This window comes from Hylobates moloch, unplaced genomic scaffold (assembly GCF_009828535.3).
Source record: "Hylobates moloch isolate HMO894 unplaced genomic scaffold, HMol_V3 SCAFFOLD_1, whole genome shotgun sequence".
NCBI lineage: Eukaryota > Metazoa > Chordata > Mammalia > Primates > Hylobatidae > Hylobates > Hylobates moloch.
Window position 1 is genome coordinate 106,558,321 of NW_026652276.1, and position 16,184 is coordinate 106,574,504.

The window sequence follows — 16,184 nt, forward strand, 5'->3', positions numbered from 1 at the left end:
ATAAAATAGGCATCATGTAGCCTTTGCTTCCTCCATGAGACGTAAATGAGGCCACATCTGCTGTGCCCCTGGCTCAGAGGAAGCTCTCCCTGCATCTAGCCTGTCTGACCTGACATCAGACAGCCTAGGTGGGGACCAGACACTTGGCATCCAGACAGCCCAATCCTGTGGTCATCCCTTCTCAGATTTGCCGCCAGAGGACCCACCAACAGGCTCAGCTCCCAGACAACTTGTCTGTATTCACAGGTCTTCATTTAAGTGACACGCCAAGTTGAAATGCAGCCTCCTCTCACTCATGATGTAGGGGAATACCATCTTCCACAGAGCCCAGGCTCTGTGACAAGGCAAAAGCCACAGATGGTCTACATGACCTGGACTCCGGCTGCACCCTATCCCTACGTGCATCCGGCCGGCATTTCCTCCGGGCTGCAAGAGATGAATTTCTTCATCTGAGCCCTTATTGATGTTGACTTGTGTTCAGAGCTGTGCTTTATAAGAAATAGACATCTCTAGGCACCATAGCAACCTAGTTGGAGACCAGCCTGGGCAACATAGCAAGACCACCCATCTCTATAAAAAATACAAAAATTGCGTGGACATGGTGGCATGCACCTGTAGTCCCAGCTACTGTGGAGGCTGAGACTGGGGATTGCTGGAGCCTGGGAGGCAGAGGTTGCAATGATGAGACCCCACATTGGGCGAGACCTGTAGGAAATGAGATCAGAGGTGGGACCAACAGATTCACACCTCACTTCATCCGATGCTGGGCAGGCACGCAGCAAGGCCACATCAAGGTCCCCTCCAACCTGGTCTGTGGTTGATTGCCTTTGAAGAGGAGCGGAGAGAGGACTGCTGGTACAAGAGGCTAGGGTTGGGGTTGGAGCTGCTTCAGGAGCAAAGACTGGGGACACCCCAGCCCGAGGTATTCAAGGGCAGGTCAGAGCACCGTCCTGGCTTCACTCAGAGTGATCTTGTGCTCTTTTTCAGAGAGCAAAGCTTTTCAAAGTCAGCCACGATGTCTGCGTCACATGTCTGCTCCATAGATCTTGCTGTTAGTGGAAAATTTCTTCTAGACTGTGGGAGTCAATAGGTGCTCAATCTTCGTTTGGGTGTTACTGGGCATTTTCATCTTTTTCTAAGCCACCAGTGCATTCTGGGAGTCAACTGCAGAGGCTTAGTCACGTGCCCTGGCCCCATCCCCTTGCTCCCTTGAGCTGATTCCTTGCGGGGCCAAAGAAGGCAGGGAGTCACTTTTCTCTCTGTCCTCCTGTCTCTCTATACCAATGAGGTAAGATATGCAGGAGTCCGAATGGATTTATCCATAGTCCGGCACCTACTGTTTGGGGTTTTTTGTTGTTTGTTTTCTGCAGGTGTTTTTTTTTTTTTTTTGAGACAGAGTCTCACTCTGTCCCCCAGGCTGGAGTGCAGTGGTACAGTCTTGGCTCACTGCAACCTCCACCATCCAGGTTCAAGCGATTCTCTTGCCTCAGCCTCCCAAGTAGCTGGGATCACAGGAGCCTGCCACCACGCCTTGCTAATTTTTGTATTTTTAGTAGAAACAGGGTTTCACTGTGTTGGCCAGGCTGGTCTCGAACTCCTAATCTCGAGAGATCAGCCTGTCTCGGCCCCCAAAGTGGTGGGATTACAGACGTGAGCCACCATGCCCAGGCCTGTTTTCTGCTTTGAATGTTGCATTTTCTCAATTACCTTTACCAATCTTCCATTTCTTTGCCCAAACTACTCATCTTCCCAAGTGGTCTTGTCCAAGGTACATCTGTCTCTTTGTTCTTAGCAGGGAGGAGTCTGTCTCAGGATACCTCTCATTTCGGTCCCGCTGTTTAATTCCTCATATAGGGAAAAATCTCAGAGGCCTCCCCAGCCATGTGGAACTGTGAGTCCATTAAACCTCTTCTTTATAAATTACCCAGTCTCAGGTATGTCTTCATTAGAAGAACATGAAAACAGACTAATATGATGATAAAAGCCACACTCTGTGCATTCAGGCAAAAAAAAATGAGAGACAAGCAAAAGGGGGAAACCCGTTATAAAACTATCAGATCTCTTGAGACTTATTCACTACCACGAGAACAGTATGAGGGAAACCGCCCCCATGATTCAGTTATCTCCCACCGGGTCCCTCCCACAACACACGGGAATTATGGGAACTACAATTCAAGATGAGATTTGGGTGGGGACACAGCCAAACCATACCAATCAGACTCTAGACGTCTTTCTGGTTACATTGGTGTCTCCTGCCCTTCACATCTGGACCCCCCAGGAGGTTGATGGTTGGACCTACCCTTTAGGAAGGGGGTCTGCTTATTTGATAGAAGAGGCTGCATTGTTTGCAGTGTGGGGACCAAGGAGGAAGGAGAAGGCTCTGGAAGGAAGTTATGCAGATCTACTGACCTCGCTTGGCCTGGTCACGTTGGCGCTCAAGGCAGACTTAAAACATGACTGTATTTTTATACTGTGTACCAAGATAAATGGGTGAGATCACTCAACTGTGTAGGTAGGACTCCAGCTGGTCAAGATCCCATCAGGATACCCCAGACAACAGGAGTTACTATTGTGGTGAACTGCAATGAATTCTGCTCCGTGGTTAAGAAGTTCTGACCCATTGATCGTCCAGGCAGCTCTCTCTCGGCAGGAAAATGCCTTTTGCAGATGGGCAGAGAAAGGAATAGAGGTGTGAAATATTTTGGAGTTTATTCTGCCTGTCTTTTTCTTCAGAGGAGAAAGAACTGTGTCATCAAATTCATTCCAGACATTCAGTGAAAGTTGACATGAGATTGGACTCGCTCACAAATCTGGGCAGGAAAGATGTTGGCCCCCAGCTGGGCAGGTCCCAGTATGAGTCAGGGACGAAAAATGCAGCAAAGGCCTCACAAGGCAGCTGGCAGCCAGCAGCGAGCTCTGGCCTTTTGGCAGCCTGGCATTTCATCTTATTGGGAATTCAGACTTCACTGGGGACTCAGGCACCCCTGAGGTTCCTATCACAGCAGGAAAACAAGTTCAGTTAGTCTGCTCTTTCCATGCGACACGGTAGAGAAGCTGAACACGAGAAGTCCACCTGCAGAGAGTGCTCCTCCTGGCCTTCTCCTGGATTTTGGGGGGACAATGATTGAGGAAGGGGAAACAGGCAGGAAAGACTGGGCTGTGGAGCAAATAGAAGATTCATTCAGAAAACATGTATTCTGCATACATTATCCAACCTCTTGGCTCTTTCCCCACACTAAACAGAGGGGCCTGGCACCTGGGCAGGAGGATTGCTTGAGTCCAGGAGTTTGAGATCAGCCTGGGTAACATAATGAGACACCCATGATATAGTGTGGCTGTGTCCCCACCCAAATCTTGTCTTGAATTGTAGCTCCCACAATTCCCGTGTGTCATGGGAGGGAGCTGATGGGAGGTAATTGGATCATGAAGGTGGGTCTTTCCTGTATTGTTCTCATGCTAGTGGATAAGTCTCACGTGATCTGATGGATTTATAAAGATGAGTCCCTTTGCCCAAGTTCTCTCTCTTACCTGCCACCATATAAGAAGTCCCTTTGTTCTTCCTTCGTCTTCTGCCACGATTGTGAGGCCTCCCCAGCCATGTGGAACTGTGAGTCCATTAAGCCTCTTTTTCCTTTTCTTTTCTCTTTTTCTTTTCTTTTTTTTTCTTTTTATTTTTTGAGATGGAATCTCACTCTGTCATCCAGGCTGGAGTGCAGTGGTGCAATCTCAGCTCACTGCAACCTCCGCCTCCCGGGTTCAAGCGATTCTTCTGCCTCAGTCTCCCAAGTAGGTGGGACTACAGGCACCCGCCACCACGCCCGGCTAATTTTTGTATTTTTAGTAGAGACGAGGTTTCACCATATTGACCAGGCTGGTCTCGAACTCCTGACCTTGTGATCCGCCTGCCTCGGCCACCCAAAGTGCTGGGATTACAGATGTGAGCCACCGCTCCTGGTCCAAGCATCTGTTTCTTTATAAATTACCCAAGGTTGGGTATGTCTTTATTTGCAGCGTGAGAACAGACACATCCCATCTCTACAAAAAATATAAAAATTTATCCAGGCCTGTTGACATGCACCTGTAATCCCAGCTACACAGGAGGATCGCTTTATCCCAGGAGGTCAAGGCTACAGTGAGCTCTGATCTTACTACTGCACTCCAGCCTGGGCCACAGAGTGAGACCGTGTCTCTAAAAAAAAAAAAAAAAAAAAAAAAAACACAGAGGGACAGAGAGAGAAGAAACTGAAGAAGCTTCAACAACTTTGAGGGGGAGATTTGTATGATTCTAGAATTTTATGTCAAAATAAATTGTCATGAGAGAAGGGGAGAAAGGTATCAGAATTCTAAGAATGCAGAAAATGTAATATTCACAAATGTTTCACTGTCAAATAGTTTTAAATGTTCTCTAGCAGATATTTGGATGACAATTAGGCACTTGGGGTAGGGACAGTTATTAAAAAATGGAAGTAAGCATTGGAGTCAATTAAATATAATGAAGTAGCAGGAGCTGTTATAAAGTTTGTTACAAAATTAAATGCAGACTCCAAATACTATTCTAGAAAAAGATGCAAATAGTAGAAAATGTGTCATCATAAATCTCAGATTCAACTTACAAAGACTGAAAAGCATGAGGCAAGAGGTAGGAAAATAAAAGGTCTATGAATCTTCTTATTACATACAAGAAAAAATGACAGGATGCAATTTAGTTTCTTGAATTTGATAATTTAAGAAATGGTGGCTTAAGTCATGCATTCCACAAATGGAAAAACGTCCAACAGTATAACCAAAACTAAAATGTCCACAGGTTTCTTATGTAAAAGAGAAAACAAACCATAAGAACCAGAAGCGGGCCGGGCACAGTGACCCACACCTGCAATCCCAGCACTTTGGGAGGCCGAGGTGGGCAGATCACCTGAGGTCGGGAGTTTGAGACCAGCCTGACCAACATGGAGAAATCCCGTCTCTACTAAAAATACGAAATTAGCCGGGCATGATGGCGCATGCCTGTAATCCCAGCTACTTGGGAGGCTGAGGCTAGAGAATCACTTGAACCCAGGAGGTGGAGGTTGCAGTGAGCCGAGATCGCGCCACTGCACTCCAGCCTGGGCAACAAGAGCGAAACGCCGTCTCAACCAGAAGCAGGAAATAAAATAACAAAAGTACAGCCAAATATGTTTATAACAATATATAAAAATGGAATTAGACTCTACCATTGGAAAGCAAAGAATCTCAAATTAGATGTCTTTAGAATCCAATTCTAGCCTCCTTGTAAGAGACAGACCTCTAAAATATAACGTTAAAAAGTTTAAAAACCAAAAGAAAGGCCAGGTGTAGTAGCTCACACCTGTGGTCACAGAACTTTGGGAGGCTGAGGCAGGCAGATCAGTTGAGCTCAGGAGTTCAAGACCAGCCTGGGCCAACATGGCCAGACCATGTCTCTACAAAAAATACAAAAATTAGCTGTAGTCCCAGCTACTCAGGAGGCTGAGGTGGGAGAATTTCTTGAGCCCAGGAGGTCAAGGCTGCAGTAAGCCACATTCACACCACTGCACCACTCCAGCCTGGGTGACGCAGCGAGACCCTGACTCAAAAAAAAAAAAAAAAAAGAGAAACATTTAGCAGAATTCACACCCAAGGAAATAAGCATAGCTGTACTGATATAAAAATAGATTTTTTCCAAAAGACATTAGCAAAGCACTGAAATATTTTTTAATATTAAAATATTAATATTGTGTATAATGATTGTATATATGATTGGTATGGTTTGGCTGTGTCCCCACACAAATCTCATCTTGAATTGTGGCTCCCATAGTTCCCACGTGTTGTAGGAGGGACCTAGTGGGAGATAATTGAATCATGGAGGCAGTTTCCCCCATACTGTTCTGGTGGTAGTAAGTCTCATGAGATCTAATGATTTTATAAAGGGTTTCCCCCTTTTGCTTGATTCTCATTCTTTTTTGCCCACTGCCATGTAAGACATGCCTTTCATCTTCCACCATGATTGTGAGCCCTCCCCAGCCATGTGGAATGGTGAGTCCATTAAACCTCTTCTACATAAATTACCCAGTCTCAGGTATGTCTTCATTAGAAGAATATGAAAACGGACTAATACAATGATAAAAGTCACACTCTGCATTCAGTAACGAGGGCCACCCACCTGTTCATCTTGATGTCTTCTGAATGCATCCCTCAGGGTTTTCATACCCCACACACTCTTCTCGGGTGGTGTCATCCTTTCTGATGACTTTATCATCATCTGTATGCAAATGAATGCTAAATCTGTATCATTAACCTGTATCTATACATTCTACTGCATCCTAGGCTGTTCTACCCAGCTGTCCCTCAGGAATATTCAAAGAATGCATCCAAAATTTAACGTGTAGCCTTTCTTTCTAAGCCTATCCATTCAGCTGAACGTAAAACCCAGGTGTCTTCCTGGATGGCCCATTCTCCATCACACGCCACACACGGTGATCCATCAAGTCTTATCAACCTCTCGTTTACACAGCTCTTAAATTTTCTCTATCTCCATAGCCTACTTCAGTCTCAGAATCTGTCACTTCAATAGCCTCCTCTCTGTTTGTTGGGACCCTTGTATCAGCAAAGGGTAATTTTGCTCAAGCTCAAACCTGATCAAGTAATTTCTCTGATGAAAATGTTTTAGTGGATAAAAATACAACTCAAAGATACCCAACAGATAAAACCAAGCTCTGTTCCTGAAAAAAACATAGAATTACCATATAATTCAACAATTCTGCTTCTGGGTATATACCCCAAAAGCAGTGACTAGAACAGATATTTGTACTTCTGCATGCATCCATAGCAGACACTTGGGCTGCTTCTACTTTGTGTCTGTTGTGAATGTGGTATGTCCATACGATGGAATAGCCAATGAAAAGACTCAGGCTCTGAACAATATGTGAAGATATTCATTCTAAGCCAAATACGAATGACCAATGGCCTATGACACAGCCTTCAGGAGGTCATAGAATATGAGAATATGTGCTCAAGGTGGTCAGGCTACACCTGAGTTTTATACATTCTAGGGAGATGTAAGATGTAAATTAATACATGTAAGATGTATATTGGTTCAGTCCAAAAAGGCGGGACTTCTGGAGGTTGGTGGGTGGGGAGCTTCCAGGTTATAGGTGGATCGGTCATTGGTGGGTTCTGATTGGCAGTTGGTTGAGGTATTATCTAAAGACTTGGAATCAGTAGAAAGGAATGTCTGGCTTATGATAAGGGGTTGTAGAGACCACGGTTTTATTGTGCAGATGAAGCCTCCAGGTCGCCGGCTGCAGAGAGAATAGATTGTAAGTGTTCCTTGTTCTATCAGTCTTACTCTGTTTTAATGTTAGTTACTTGAAACATTAATTAACTTTAATATTTGGTACTGAATTCCAAAAGGGAGGAGGGTATAATGAGTCATGTTCAATTCTTCCTTCCCATCATAGCCTACAGTCATTTTTCAGGTTAACTTTGGAATGCCCTTGGCTGAGAAGCGGGGTCCATTCAGATGGTTGTGGGGCTTAGAATTCTATTTTGGGTTTACAGAAAATGATCCAGCCTTAAAAAGGAAGGGAATTCTGACACATGACACAACATGGATGAACCTTGAGGGCGTTATCTAAGTGAAATAAACCAATCACAAAAAGACGAATATCATATGATTCCACTTATATAAGGTACCTAAAAAAGTCAAAGACACAGAGAAAATAAAATAGAATGGTGGTTGTTGGGTTTGCAGTGAGGGAGGAATGGGGAGATAGTGTTTAATGATAATTAATGATAATTAATAATAGTGTACAAAGTTTCAGTCTGGGAAGACGAAGGATTTCTGGAGAGAAATAATGGTGGTGGTTGTATGAAAATGTGAAAGTACTTAATGCCACAGAACTGTACACTTAAAATGAATAAAATAGGCCAGGCACGGTGGCTCACACCTGCAATCCCAACACTTTGGCAGGCCAAGGCGGGCAGATCACTTGAGGTCAGGAGTTCGAGACCAGCCTGGCCAACATGGTGAAACCCTGTCTCTACTAAAAATACAAGAATTAGCTGGGCTTGGTGGCAGGTGCCTGTAATCTCAACTACTCAGGAGGCCGAGGCAGGAGAATCGCTTGAAACCAGAAGGTGGAGGTTGCAGTGAGCCAAGATCATGCCACTGCACTCCAGCCTGGGGAGCAAGAGTGAAATCCTGTCTCAAAAACAAAAAAAGAATAAAATAGTAAACTTTTGGTTATTATATTTTACCACAATAAAAATAAATAAATAAAAACAAGTGGTGGTGCATGTCTGTAGTCCCAGCTACTCAGGAGGCTGAAGTGGTAGGATTGCTTGAGCCTGGGAGTTTGAGACCAGCCTGGGCAACATAGCAAGACCCTGTCTTTACGAAAATATTTTTTAAAAATAAACTGGTTGGCTGGGTGCTGTGGCTCATGCCTGTAATCCCAGCAATTTGGGAGGCTGAGGCCGGTGAATCATGAGGTCAGGAGTTCGAGACCAGCCTGGCCAATATGGTGGAACCCCGTCTCTACTGAAAATACAAAAATTAGCAAGACATGGTGGCGCACACCTGTAATACCAGCTACTCGGGAGGCTGAGGCAGGAGAATTGCTTGAACCCAGGAGGTGGAGGTTGCAGTGAGCTGAGACTGCACCACTGCACTTCAGCCTGGGTGACAGAGTAAGACTCCAGCTCAAAAAAATTAATAAATAAAATAAACTGGTCATGGTGGCAAGTGCCTGTAATCTCAGCATTTGGGGAAGTTTGAGGCAGTAGGATCACTTGAGCACAGGAATTCAAGTCCAGCCTGGGCAATATAGTGAGACCCCCATCTCTACAAAATGAATAAGAATTAAAAAATAAAAACAAACAAAAAACAATTAAGCTTTTCACCATATCATACAAGGCCTTTACTGACTAGTGCCCCACCCGTATCCCCCACCTCATTCCTTCCCACCTTCTCCTGGCTACTCGAAGGCTCAGAAGAACTCAACATATTGTCAGTCAATGAACGTGTCAAGCTTTTGCAACTCTGTGCCTTGGTACGGCTGCCCCCTGCCCTACCTGACCTTCTCCTCTTCCCTCCTTATCCTTTTCCCACCCTCCCCTCACTCACCTGGCAAAGTCAGCCTCTTTTTCCTTTAGGTCTTTGATAGTAGGCGTGTTCTCCAGAAAGCCCTCTCTGACCCACCCTTCACCCCCCACCAGGTGCTGCCAAGACATCCTGGCTTCCCTCCCACAGCATGTACCACATTGAATTCAAATGACTCATTTGCTGGGTTTCAAGAACAGGATTTATGTCTTGTTCACTTTTGTATTCCCGTCACAGTATCTGGCAGAGTCATTCCTAATAACCATTTGTTGGATTAGTATATAAATCTTTTTGCACTAAAGAATAGCCTCATTTAACAAATATTTGAACTATAAGAATAATTTATGGAGAACAAGTTTTCTTCACAGACTTCAATATGCTACTCATGGTCCTTGACTCCGGTAGTCCAAAAAAAAAAAAGTAAGTTTATAGAAAAAGATTATAACTATAAGGTTACGTAATGTAATTAATAAATATAAATATGGCCAGGTGCAGTGGCTCACACCTGTGATCCTAGCACTTTGGGAGGCCAAGGCGGGTGGATCACAAGGTCAGGAGATCGAGACCATCCTGGCCAACATGGTGAAACCCCATCTCTACTAAAAATACAAAAATTAGCTGGGCGTGGTGGTGGGTGCCTGTAATCCCAGCTACTTGGAAGGCTGAGGCAGAAGAATCACTTGAACCTGGGGGTTGGAGGTTGTAGTGAGCCAAGATTGCGCCACTGCACTCCAGCCTGGGCGACAGAGCGAGACTCCATCTCAAAATAAATAAATAAATAAATATAAATAAATGTAAATATATTTGTATAACTGACCTTACAGAGATTCTACTATGGTGGAAAATTCCTTAGGTTTCCAAAAATAGCAGCTGTATGGGCCACATTCTCTTCTCTATGATCCATTAAAAACAGAAAAAGGTGACGAAAACCAACTAGAAGAGAGAAACCAATAAAAGGAGAAATGGGATGTAATAATGATTGGGAGGAATTTAAAATTGCAGGACTGGGGTCCATAGTTGCATACTAATAATGATGAAAATTTTCTGTCTGGTTTTCCCAAAAACTACAACATTCCAAAATTGACTAAAGAAAAATTGAAAAGTAAAATGGATCGACAATCACGGAAGAACGGCTTGTTGGCATGGGGTCCACATTGTTTTACAGTGATTTTTTTCAAACTTTTGAAAGATATTGACAATATAGGAGACATATGGAATGCTACTCAACTTATTTTGTTTAGATGTCCTAATACTAAATATATACCCTAATACTAAAACATGACCCAGATCTCCAAAACTATAGATTTTTTTTTTTTTTTTTGAGACAGAGTCTCACTCTGTCGCCCAGGCTAGAGTGCAGTGGTGCAATCTTGGCTCACTGCAGTCTCCGCCTCCCAGGTTCACGTGATTCTCCTGCCTCAGCCTCCTGAGTAGCTGGTATTACAGGTGCGTGTCACCACGCCTGGCTAATTTTTGTATTTTTAGTAGAGACGGGGTTTCACCGTGTTGGTCAGGCTAGTCTCGAACTCCTGACCTTGTGATCCGCCCCCTTCAGCCTCCCAAAGTGCTGGGATTACAGGCATGAGCCACCACGCCTGGCCCAAAACTATAGATTTTAGAGTCTGTATCTTTCCTTCTCTTCTCATTGCTCCTGACCAATCTTTTGGCCTGATTTCTGAATGGCAGCAACCTCTCAACAGGTTAGAGGTTTTCCAGGCACCACACTCTTCAAGTGTTAGGAAGTGGTTACTCATTTTCTGAGTCTTTTTGACCTTGATCTTGCCACTCTTCATCTCTGATCATGGCGGGGGTCTTGGTGTTCTCATCTGTAAATCATCCTCTTCATGCATTCTGCCAGGCTTCTCCCCAAAGCCAAATGAACAATGCCTTGCTCCCTTACCCAATATAAAGAGACAGGGTCCCATGAGTTTTCCCTGAGTGTGTGTCAAAATTCCTGTCTAGGATCGTTAAACTCTAATGCAGAAAACAAGTTCGTTTTACACCTCCCCTTCAGTTGCTCTGAAGTGTATAAATGGCTTTGAACTTGAATCATTTAGATTTTACAGCAAGATTCAATATCCCAATTTAATTTGTTAGAACAGAGGTGCACAGTTAAAGCAAGGTACGAATTGTTTAACAAGCAAGCAAGGCAGGAGGATGGCTTGAGGCCAGGAGTTTGAGACCAGCTTGGGCAGCATAGCAAGACTTTCTCTCTAAAGAAAAAGAAAATTTAAAAAAAAAAAATTAGCCATGTCTGGTGTTACGCACCTGTAGTTCCAGCTAGAAGATTGCTTGAGCCCAGGAGTTTGAGGCTGCGGTAAGCTATGATCCTGCTACTGCACTCCAGCCTGGGTGACAAATCAAGAAACAAGAAAGTAAAAGAGAGAGGAAGTAGGGAAGGAAGGAAGGAAGGAGGGAGGGAGGGAGGGAGGGAGAAAGAAAGGAAGGGAGGGCAGGAGGGGAGGAAAGGGGGGGAGAGAGGGAGGGAAAGAAGGAGGGAGGGAATGGAAGGAGGGAAAGAAGCAGGAAGGGAATGGAAGGAAGGAAGGAAAGGAAGGAAGGAAGGGAGGGAGGGAGGGAAAAAAGAGTCTAAAACTTTCCTTCCTCATGGTGCAGAGTAACTGAAAACACTGAGTTTTGTGTTCATCCTTAAGTTACACTGCAGAAACCACAGAGTCTTAGCAGTTAGCAGCAAGCATTTATTTCTCACTCAGATCCCGCGTCCTTTGTGGGGTGGTTGAGGATCTGCTCAGGTTGAATTCCTAGGTCATTCCAGAACCTAGAATGAAGCAGCAGCCCCTCTTTGGTGTAAATGTTATGTGAAAGAAGAGAAAGGGAAATGGCAGAAAACACAATGGCTTTGAAACTTCTCATTGGACTTTCATACTTTCCTGCTATCAGTTTCGCTCTCAGTTGATTGGCCAAAGCTTGACATCAACAGGCACAGAGATATCATCCTCTCCTACAAGGGGAAACAAATACACTAGACCCTTAGGCAAAGCAGAGATGAGGGGCACAGCTGGGTGTGGTGGCAGGCACCTGTAGTCCCAGCCACTCGGGAGGCTGAGGCAGGGGAATGGCGTGAACCTGGGAGGCGGGGATTGCAGTGAGCCAAGATTGCGTCACTGCACTCCAGCGTGGGGGACAGAGCGAGACTCCCTCTCAAAAAAAAAAAAAAAAAAGTTGATTAACTCATATGTTGTATGTTATATGTATTGTACACTGCATTCTTACAATAAAGTAAGCTAGGGAGAAGAAAATGCTATTATGAAAATCATAAAGAGGAGGAAGTCAGTTCATTAACTGGAAATGGATCATCATAAAGGTCTTCATCCTCATGGTCTTCACCTTGAGTAGGTGGAGGAGGAGGAGGAAGAGGAGGGGTTGGTCTTGCTGTCTCAGGAGTGGCAGAGGGAGAAGGAAATCCACATATGAGTGGACCCACACAGTTCAAACCCATGTTTTTCAAGGCTCAATTATAGACCCTGTTACAGTCCACACTCTTGCTCATCGATATTCATTTCCCTCTCTTCAGCTGCAAAATATACTCCTCCCCTCCCCAAGGGAGACTCCCCAAAAGTCCCATCCAGTTATAACACCAGACTCAAGCTCTAGAATCTCATGATGCTTATCAAATCTGGTTGTGGCTCTTCTTGGTCTGGAAACATAAAAACTAAAAAGACAAATTACCTCTCACCCTCGCCCGACACAAACACACACTTGACATATGGTGGTGGACCAGGGTCAGGCCAACCACCAAAAACATTCCTATCTGGAAAGCAAAACATGGGATACCCATAGCGGTCAGAGACTCAGAGCAGTTCTGAAACTCTGTTGGACAAAAACCTTGGGGTGAGGAATTTTCCTTCAATTAGATGCTTCTGCTTCCTAGAAGTGACCCTGGATGACATTGTTCTCCAAGATTCCCAGGAAAGCTGTCCTTTTCCACTATTCTTGTACTTATTCTATGAGGGCATTGGGCAATACACCCTTCCTGGGACCTGTGTAGCTTATCCTCATAATTGCTTGGGCCCATAGGTTGGGAAGCTCAAATTTTTTTTTTTTTTTTTTTTTTTTGAGACGGAGTCTCGCTCTGTGGCCCAGATGGAGTGCAGTGGTGTGGTCTCGGCTCACTGCAAGCTCTGCCTCCCGTGTTCACGCCATTCTCCTGCCTCAGCCTCCCAAGTGGCTGGGACTACAGGCACCCGCCACCATGCCTGGCTAATTTTTTGTATTTTTAGTAGAGACGGGGTTTCACCGTGTTAGTCAGGATGGTCTTGACCTCCGCACCTCATGATCCACCCGCCTTGGCCTCCCAAAGTGCTGGGATTACAGGCGTGAGCCACCGCGCCCGGCCCCAAAGATCTTTTAAAGTTTGGAACAGTTATAGTGTCTTTTAATCCAAGATTGTTGGCTCTTGGCCAGTATAGCTCTCAAGGACTTAGTTATATTTGTATCTGGCTCCAATCAGTTTATGCTAATAAACACATCCACAATTATTTTTGAGACATACCTCTCTCTAAACTTAATAACAGGCTTCCTAGGAGAGTCACTTAACACATTCAGAGATTTTTTAAAGAGGCATTGATTTGTTTTAATAGGGCTGTATTATTACTTAAAGCATTTATTTATCTCTTACTAGTTGGAGATGAGAAACAATTGCTCCTGGTGCAGTGCCTGTAATCTCAGCACTTTGGGAGGCTGAAGCCAGAGTATTGCTTGAGGCCAGGAGTTCGAGACCAGCCTGGCCAACATGGTGAAACCCTGTCTCCACTAAAAATACAAAAATTAGCCAGGTGTGGTGGCACACGCCTATAATCCCAGCTTCTTGGGAGTCTGAGGCGGGCAACATATCGAGACCCTGTCTCTACAAAAAATACAAAAATTAGCTGGGTGTGGTGGTGTGTGCCTGTAATCCCAGCTTCTTGGGAGGATGAGACAGGAGGATCATTTGAACTCGGGAGGTGGAGGTTGCAGTGAGCCAAGATTGCGCCACTGTACTACAGCCTGGGTGACAGAGCAAGACTCCATCTCAAATAATAAAAATAATAATAATAATGAATAAAATAGCTGGACATGGTGGTGCATGTCTGTCATCCTAACTACTCAGGAGGATGAGGCAGGAGGATCACTTGAGCCCAGAAGTTTGAAGTTGCAGTGAGCTATGATCACACCACAGCAAATCAGCCTGGACCACAGAGCAAGACCTTGCCTCTAAAAAAATAGAACTAGAAATAGAAAGGGGGCTTTGAGAAATGTGGGGATAGGAAGATAACAGATCATTACGAGAAAAAAAAGAAACAATTGCTTCTTTCAATGCTGCAACACCAGGAATTTCTGAGTTGTTTTTATTTTTGGCTTGCAAATCAACCAGTTCTTTCCTGAGCTCATCTCTTTCTTATAGTGCTCTGTTGGATGCAACTAATTTCAATTGTGAATCATGGCATTCTGTTTCACAGACTTTTTACCTAAAGCCACACGACTCGGGTTCAGTATCTACCTGTCCTCCAAGGTATCACAGGCAACAGTTTTACCAAATGTTTTGCTATGGTATAACAGGGATCTGTGCCTTTCCAGCCTCCAGTCATGGTTTTCTCATTTTTCACTGCCTGGCTCTGGAACCAGTACATTGTATTTTAGAATTTTGGTTATGGTTGCCTCTTAGTTTTATGTACCAATTTCTCTATTTGTGACATAGACCAACAATGGTCTAAGTTACGCTGCAGTAGCAAACAAGCCCCAAATCTCAATGGTTCATAACAACACAGGGTATTCCTGACGTGAGCTGTCCATTGTCATTCAGCTGTAGGTGTTTCCCACTTTATCCTCATTGTGAGACCCAGCCCGAAGGAACAGTCTCTATCTGGGGCATGTAATTCTCATAGGAGAGGGAAAGAACAAATGTTAGAACCACACAATGATTCATAAAGCTGTGAATTAGATGTGGTAGATGTGACTTCTACTCACATTGCATTGGCAGGAAAGTGACACTACCGGCCAGGCACAGTGTCTCACGCCTATAATCCCAGCACTGTGGGAGGCCGAGGCGGGTGGATCACCTGAGGTCAGGAGATCGAGACCAGCTTGGCCAACATGGCGAAACCCCGTCTCTACTAAAAATACAAAAATTATCTGGGCGTGGTGGTGCATGCCTGTAATCCCAGCTACTCGGGAGGCTGAGGAAGGAGAATTGCTTGAACCCGAGAGGTAGAGGTTGCAGTGAGCCGAGATCGCGCCACTGCACTCCAGCCTGCGAGATGGGAGCGAGACTCCATCTCGGAAAAAAGAAAAGAAAAGAAGGTGACACTACCAAAGCTAATATAAATGGAGTGGAAAAGTACAATCCTCTCTCGGGGAGCAGCAGGGTGTAATCAGGAATTCTGCACCTCTCCTTCAGCAGCTTTTCTTCATGAGCATGACTTTGACCTTGTGTTTTTGTCTTGTTAGAACAAGATTCATGGCCAGCCACAGTGGCTTACACCTGTAATCCCAGCACTTTCAGGAGGCCAAGGCAGGAGGAGTACTTGAGGTCAGGAGTTCGAGACCAGCCTGGGAAACATAGCAAGACCTTGTCCCTACAAAAAATTATAAATGTTAGATGAGCGCAGTGGCTCATGCCTGTAATCCCAGCTACTTGGGAGGCTGAGGCAGGAGGATGGCTTCAGCCCAGGAGTTCAAGGCTGCAGGGAGCTATGATCACACCACTGGACTCCAGCCTGGGTGACAGGGCAAGACCCTGTCTCTAAATTTTTTTTAAACGATACATAATTAGGCCAGGCGCGGTGGCTCAGGCCTGTAATCCTAGCACTTTGGGAGGCTGAGGTGGGCGGATCACTTGAGGTCAGGAGTTCAAAACCAGCATGGCCAACAGGGTGAAACCCTGTCTCTACTAAGAACACAAAAAAATTAGCCAGGCGTGGTGGCAGGCGCCTGTAATTCCAGCTACTACGGAGGCTGAGGCAGGAGAATCACTTGAACCCGGGAGGCAGAGGTTGCATTGAGCCGAGATCTCGCAGTTGCACTCCAGCCTGGGCGAAAGAGCAAGTTTTCAAAAAAAAAAAAAAAAAAAAAAAAAAAAAGATACATA

The 16,184-nt window shown here is 44.9% G+C and overlaps 1 protein-coding gene across 9 annotated transcripts in view; it reads left to right on the forward strand.

Moving 5' to 3' along the window:
- CALN1 (calneuron 1) overlaps positions 1-16,184 on the forward strand; it is a 666,785-nt gene that overhangs the window by 626,257 nt on the left and 24,344 nt on the right. The gene's annotated exons all lie outside the window — the stretch shown is intronic.